The sequence below is a fragment of the Hipposideros armiger genome, unplaced genomic scaffold (genome assembly GCF_001890085.2).
Source record: "Hipposideros armiger isolate ML-2016 unplaced genomic scaffold, ASM189008v1 scaffold_62, whole genome shotgun sequence".
NCBI classification, from domain to species: domain Eukaryota; kingdom Metazoa; phylum Chordata; class Mammalia; order Chiroptera; family Hipposideridae; genus Hipposideros; species Hipposideros armiger.
Genome location: NW_017731412.1, coordinates 5,569,217 through 5,576,814, shown reverse-complemented (window position 1 = coordinate 5,576,814; position 7,598 = coordinate 5,569,217). Strand labels below are relative to the sequence as shown.

The window sequence follows — 7,598 nt, the reverse complement described above, 5'->3', positions numbered from 1 at the left end:
CATCTTTTCCACAGCAGTTGTACCATTTTACATTTCCACCAGCAACGTGTGATTGTTCATATTTCTCCACGTCCTTGTCAACAGTTGTTATTTTCCATTTTCTTTTATTACAGCTACCCTGTGAGTGGGAGGTGGTAGCTCATTGTGGTTTTAATTTTCATTTCTCTAGTGACTAATGATGCTAAGCATCTTTTCATGTGCTTATTGGCTGCCGTTTGTGAATCTTCTTCGGAGAGATGTCTATTCTAGTCTTTTGTTCGTTTTTTCATTGGTTTCGTTGTCTTTTTGTGCCAAGCTCTCTTTTGATCCACATTCGTAATCTCTCCTTCTCTTGAGACCCCCAGCCCGACTGTACCAGTGACAATCTGCAGAGGTGAGGGAACACAGTTTTGTAACTATCCAGGTCTGGGTGGAATGCCACCTCTGTGGGTCCTTGAGCAGGCAGCGTCCACTCTCTGTGCCTCAGTTTCCTCTTCTGTACAATGGGGGCATGGCCCTCTACCTCCCACATGGGCTCTGAAGATTGGAGGTAATGTACCGGAAATGTGTATCCAGGTGCCCAGCAGGGGGAGACCCCCAACAGACGGCAAAGCATTTTATTAGCTTGATTTTTTACTCCTGCTCCTTGATTTAATTTGCAGCTCACGGCTTGGCCCGTGACCTATACTCCCTTCCTAGGTGCTTTTGCATCCATAAGAGGTCTGGGATGGATGCTGTAGACAGTGATGGAGACAGCCACACAGCATAGGGATTCTGTGCCAAGGAGAACAGGGGAAGGGGGGGGCCTTTGGAACATCTCGATGCATTGGCACTGTTTGCACCCAGCATGGCCTTTGGTGGGCAGCCGTCTGTCTCTGTCCACCTGCCACATCTGATACATAATTCATCTTGATGCTGAAGTCACACGGAAGGCAGCAGGACCCGAAGGGCAGGTGCGTTTGCAGATTCAAGAGGGAGAGGGGAGCCTCTTTATCTAGTGTCCCAGGTGCCTGTGGAGCAAGGCGAGGACCAGTGACTCAGCGTCCACTGCCGCCATCTTTCTTTGCAGCAGTGAGACGCCAGGTTGTGTCATTCCCCAAAGACCTAAAGATTGGTGTTGGACATGACTCCCCCAGTCTGCCAGTTGTGATGCCAACTGCCCTTGATTTCAGGGCACCATGGAACAAAGTGTCCAAAAGTGCAGCAATATTCTTTCTGCTTTAAAAACACCACGTGCGCAGTTTCCCATCTCTCCTCCCCTCCTCTCAGAAATACTGATTCTTTGGAAAGTCACCTTTGCCGCATTGCCCACCCACATTGGGGGGTGCCTTGTAGCCCTGTCTCTATATTTTGGAGAGGTTTGTAGATTCCCCTTCAACTCAGAATCCATTTGCCTGGGGTTGGAAAATACTGTGTGGCATTTAAAGATGCAGTTTCCTTGGAGATGGAAACATCTGCCGGCAGATCTGGGGACCTGCATGACGACACGCTAGCGCCTGTGCCTGGCGGGGGCTGGAAAACAGACCTCTAGATGCAAGGCTGAAGCCGGCAGCCCTGTATGTTTCTCTTTTTCTAAGCCAGCCAAGTGCCTCAGAGCGGGACCCCTTTGATGTGATCATGTGAGAATAAGAACTGAATTTTTTTTTTTTTAAAGATCACTGCCATTTAATTAACCTGTGTGCTGGCAGCAATTAGTTCAAGACATTTAATTGAGGAACGTAGCCAAATTCCCTTTATACATACTCGAGCCAAGGTGTAGGATAATAGCTGAATTGTTAGCTTTCCAGGTTAATAGAGAGAGGCTGGTTTTTATTCATTCTTCCAACAACTATTTCTTGAGCTTCTCCTGTGCACCAGTGTGTGTTCTAGACCCGAGGGACGTAGTGATGAACAAAACCGCCATGTCTCCGCCCTTTCACACACATGTGGGAGTGTCTCCAGCCCCCTTACTCCCTCTGTCTTTCTCAGTGGAAATTCTCCCACTTCCTTTTCTGTCCCCTTAAATACATCACAGGAGTATATAGGAAATGTATTCAAACATTGTGTAAATGTATTTATACATAGTTCTGTTTACATTTATATTTGTATAGATGAGATTATACTATACGCACACGTTGGTTGGCAGTTTTCTCCCCAAATCAGTGTGTCTTGGAGTTTTACACATCTGCTTGTGGAGAGCCGGCATCAGCAAACCATGGCCCCCTCCCTGGGCCGAAGTGGCCCATTCCTTGTGTTTGTAGATAAAGTTTTATTGGGACACAGTCCTGCCCATATGTTTGTGTAGTGCCTAGGACGGCTTTTGTGCTTCAATAGCAGAGTGGAGCAGTTGTGATGGAGACTGTGTGGCCGGCAAACTCTGTACTAGTCACTCTCTGGCCCTTTAGGGGGAAATTGGTTGGCCCTGGCTACAGAGCCACCTCATTCTTGTTAACGACTGCATAGTATTCTAAAGTGTGGATGTACCCTGTTTTATTACATCACCCCCTTATTAAGACACCCCCTGCTTTACTTTCTACATGCTGCAGTGTGGACCCGCTAAATGGGGCTGTCCCTGGGGTGCCTTGGTTTTTACATAAACACTGGACTTTTTAGGGGGAAGTGAGGGAAACCCTGAGCCTTTCACCCTTTCAATGGTGGTGAACTTGGTGGCATACACAGTTGTGTCCCTGTTGCTGTCCTGCAGTGTCCTTTGGCGGTGCATCCCCTCTTTTCTTCTGCCATGCTCCAGCCCTGGTCTGGCCTAAACTCTCGGTCTGGTCCGTGGGGAGCCTGAGAAGATGCTAGCAATGGGACTGGCGTTTTGTTCCAGAGCGTCAACCTGGGCTGAACCTGCAGATAACAGTACAGGCATGTGTCACTGATGCAGAATTCCCAGGCAGAGCCACAGTTCTCAGGAGTATGGAGGCATTTTTGAAGAGCTTGTTAACATGCAGATGTCTGGGCCCCACCCCAAAGGATCTGAGAAACTGTGGAGTTGAGGGTATGAGTCTGACTTAGAGAAAAATGGAGCTGTAGACTTTTTTTTCCCCCCCAGGGAAATTCAGCATTAGTGACCTTAAGGATGCATTAGTGGTCTCTGGTTGCAAACAGCAGAAGCCAACTCTAGCTAGCTTAAGCAGCAGGCAATGAACCGACATGAAAGATTCCAGGATACTTTTCAGGATCGACAGGAAATCTTGGAAAGGAACAGGATCCAGGGTATCTTGGGGTTGTCAGTAGCAGGAATGACCTGACAGGTTTTGGGGGGTGCCAGCAGTAGAAAAACTGAGCTTCAAAGATTTTTCCATCATTGGTCACTCCACTAAGATTCATGTTTTCTAGCGATATCCCGATTGGTCTGACTTGGCACCTGGGGACTTGGGGAGGACAATCCCCAAGTTGACACCCCCAGTAAGACTGTGCACAGAGGGGGAGAGAGATTTCTCCAAAGGGTGTGTGTGTGTGGGGAGGGGGCACACTGAATGCTGGATGGTTACAAAGAAATATCCGCTGCAGAGCAGTGAGACTGGTCACTGGCTAAGGTATTTCAATACATGACTCCTGATGAGCAAGAATAAATAACGTGAAGGAGCGAGTTGAGTTATAATTCCCATTGGGTCCACCCGCTATGTTATTTGATCCCAAATGAGCAAACTTTGTATTATGACAAGTTACCGCTGGAAGCAAACGTTGAAGGAAGGTTCAAGGCCTTGGTTCGAAAACACAACAACATTGATTTCAGGTAACAATTCTCTAAATTCACATGGAAAAAGAGTTTTGAACTTTCTTCTCGGAGTCACTGTAGGACAGTCACGAACGACTTATTGGAAATTCCACACTGCTGGGATCATGCTCGTTGAAGTTCACTGTGCTCTGTGCTCAGTTAATGCTGACTCATTTGCCCCCACGCTGGCAGGGGGCAGGTAGAGGGTCTGCAGAGGTTACCCCGTTGTATAAATAAGAACACTCGAAGCCTCTCGCGGATCCTGACCTGCCCAAGGTCACGTTGATGAGTCTGGAGGAAAGGGAGCAGCGTCTCAGTAAGGATGGATGAGCTTTTAAGGATGACCTGCTCCAAACCCTCATTTTGCAAGCTGAGAGGCAACCGAGGTTCAATGGCTGCCCCCCCCCCCCCCGCCGGGCACCCAGCCAGCCCCGGTATCGTCTGAGTCCTTCCCAGTCTCTCAGCAGCTGGTAGATGTCTGTCTCACAGGCTGTGATGGACATGTTTCAGTGTGGCTCTTGTAGAACTACCAGATTGAAATACGCGCCTCTCTAGGTGTGTCTGTAAGGATTCACTCTCAGTTCATTTTTTTCCCGGGGTAAAGGAAGCTTCTGTGAAGTATTCCATAGGTGGCAAAATACTCACAGTTTCCCTGGATAAATATTTTCAGCTGACCTCTCACTTGCAGAGAGAAGGCCCTTTGCTGGCTCAGGGCCCCAGCAATTGTCCATTCTGCATTTGCTTAGGATGCTGACCCTGGATGCATGCATGTGGAGATCTTGGAGTGATGACAATTCAAATGATAGTGTGCTTTGTGCTTCNTTAATTTCCCAGGGCTGCTGTAGCGAACTGCTGCACACCGGGGCTTAGCCGACAGAAGTGTAGTCTCACAGTTCTGGAGGCTACAAGCCCAGCATCGAGGTGTGGGCAGGATTGGTTCCTTCTGAGGGCTGGAGGGAGAAGCTTTTGGTGGTTTGCTGGCATTCCTTGGCCTGTAGAAACATCACCCCCATCTCTGCTTTTATCTTCACTTGGCGTCCTCCCTGTGTCTCTTCACATTGTCTGCCTTCTGTGTGCAGCTCTGTACAAAATGTCTCTTTTTATAAGGACACCAGTCATCTTGGATTAGGGACCCACCCTACTCAAATATGACCTCCTCTAAATTGAACTAATTCCATTTGCAACGACCCAATTTCCAAATAAGGTCATATTCTGTGCTCCTGAGGGTCAGGAATTCAATGTATTTAGGAATTCAACACAATTCAACCCATATCAGGGGGACTTAAAACGTCTTTTTATTGACATCTAACCTAGATACACAAAAGTGCACACGGTGAAAGGTATAGCTCCTTGAATTTCCATCAAATAAACACACCTGTGGAAGTAGCACCCAGGTCATGAATCAGAGCGTTACCAGCTCTCCAGAAGCCCTCCAGAGGAGGGCGGGGGCTTTTATTTTTCCTTAGGTACCTTTCTAGGCTGTTTTAACACTTCAAAACTGTGTGAACTTACTTTTACAATAAAACCAAACTGAACTTAAAAACAAAGAGCTCCAGCCTATGGGCGTCCAAGGAGAAAGAGCTGACATAGTTCCCTTATCATGGGGGACGGAGAGCAGTATCATTTGCTCTCTCTGTTGGGTGCTTTTCAGCGGAGCTTCCCCACCTGTGACCTGCAAAAATGGTTAAAGGTGCCTCCAAGTGTTGATCAGCTCTGTCCCCTGGGTGTCTGGGGACAGCTGGAGCCCCCTTGTCTGTCTGTGTCACTTTCTGTGTGTGCCATGAGGTGGAAAACATTGAGAAGCCCAGCTTGAAATGTGCCACCTCAGGAAACCCTCCCAGCTCCCCCGGGAGGCAGGTGCTGTGGTTAGTCCCATTTTTACAGGTGTGGAGGCTGAGGGTCTCTGAGGTGACTTCCCAGGTTCAGTGTCTTCAGGGTTTTCTTGACGTCACCTGGACGTGGCAAGGGGAGGGCACGGCTGTCTTTGGATGTCTGCAGTTGCTCATTGATTGACATACTAGCTAATCCCAGGGAGGACTGGAGAGAGAAAGGTCCTTTTGGGAATAGTACTGTCTATCCCAATCCAGTCCCTTTACAAGAGAGATTAGGCAACCTCACTGAAATATTAATAGCACAGCTGGACAGCCGCTGGGTTGTGAGTTTCATTGCCACTCCTGCGACCAAAACATGACTTCGAGATACTACCTCCAACAACGCTGGGATGTAAGTCACCCCTTCTTACTGAAGAGAAATCCAGGGTTCAGAGAAGCAAACTCCAGGTTTGTCTGGCTCCAATCAGTGTTTTTCTCTTTTCTTTTTTAAAGATTTTACTGGGGAATTGGGGAAGTGGAACAGCCAAGTTGTCCTTCAATCTTAGTTGTGGAGGGCTCAGCTAGCTCAGCTCCAAGTCCAGTCGCCATCCGGCCACCCATCGGCAGCTCGCAACTGCTCAGCTCAAGGTGCTGTGTTCAGTCTTGGTTGCGGAGGGGTGGGGGGGTGCATCCCACCATCCCATGCGGGAGTCGAACCTGCAACCTTGTTGTTAGGAGCATGTGCTCCACCAGCTGAGCCATCCTGCTACCTTTTAGCAGCTCAGCGGCAGATCAGCTTGGGTGCAGCTCACTGGCCCATGTGGGAATCGAACTGGTGACCCTGTTGCTCAGAGCTCACGATCTTAACCAACTGAGACTCTCGGCCAGCCCCAATCTGTTGGGTTTTTTTGACGTTCACTGCGAAACTTAGCTAGAAGGACAACTCAGGTTATTTTAGGACGATGATGACTTCTGAAAGTTTGTACAAGTTGTGCTTCTGAGCCTTCCACTCTCATTTGGGGGTTCACCGTCCACTGGTTTTCTTACGATCCAGATAATGTGTTGATCATGAGTGGAGTGGGACCCCAAAGAAACCCAAGCTGGAGGCTGGCAGTCTCCCCAGGGTGGCAGGTGGCAGGTGGCATTGTGCTGTATACTTCAGCGGGCCTTGGTTTTATAGCTCCTTTGCTGCTGATGGTCATAAACTTGGCATTTGCTTTTGGTACTTGGGGAGCCCTGAACCTCTAATTAAATCGTATCTGAGCAGGTGGAGAGCACACAGCTAGAGAAGACATGTAACAGCAGTGAAGAAGGTGGAAGGGAACCGGCCTCAGCAGGCGGGTGGCTTCTGTCACCGTGTTGGCTGTCAGCAATCACTCCCACAAGCTCAGTGTCCTTTTCCCAGGGAGTGGCACCCTGGCCCTGCCTTTTAGTCTAATCAGAGAAAAGCAGCAACCTCTCCAAGCGTCTCTCTTTCTCTCTCTTTCCCCACAGGACTCTCCTCTCCATTTCACCGCTCCATTACCAGAGGGTAGATTCTCTACGTGCTAACACGGTTTTAAAATTGTGATAAAATATAGCTATAACATCAAGTTTGTCATTTTAACCATTTTTAGGTGTACAGGTCAGTACAGCCATGAAGTACATGCACATTGTTCGGTGGCTGTTACTACCGTTCCTCTCCAGAACTTTCTCCATCCTCCCAAACTGAAACTCTGTACGGATGAAACAGTAACCCCCCATTATCCTTTCCCTCAGCCCCTGGAAGCTGCTCTTTTACTTTCTTTCTTTATGGCTTTGACGATTCCGAGTACCTCATATAAGTGGAATCATACAAGATTTGTCCTTGTGTGACTTCCTTATGTCACTCAACAAAATGGCTTCAAGTTCATCCATGTTGTAGCATGTGTCAGAATTTTCTGTCTTTTAAGGTTGAATAATATTGCATCGTATGGATAAGCCACAATTCCTCTATCCATTCATCCACTGATGGACATTTGGGCTGGTTTCTACCTTTTCAGCTATTATGAATAATGCTGCTATAAAAATGCATGCATGTGTATTGGTTTGAGTACCTTTTTTTTTTTTTAAAGATTTTTTTTTTT

The 7,598-nt window shown here is 47.9% G+C and overlaps 1 protein-coding gene across 1 annotated transcript in view; it reads left to right on the top strand.

Moving 5' to 3' along the window:
• LOC109382239 (kinase suppressor of Ras 2) overlaps positions 1 to 7,598 on the top strand; it is a 259,184-nt gene that overhangs the window by 50,990 nt on the left and 200,596 nt on the right. The window lies entirely within an intron of this gene.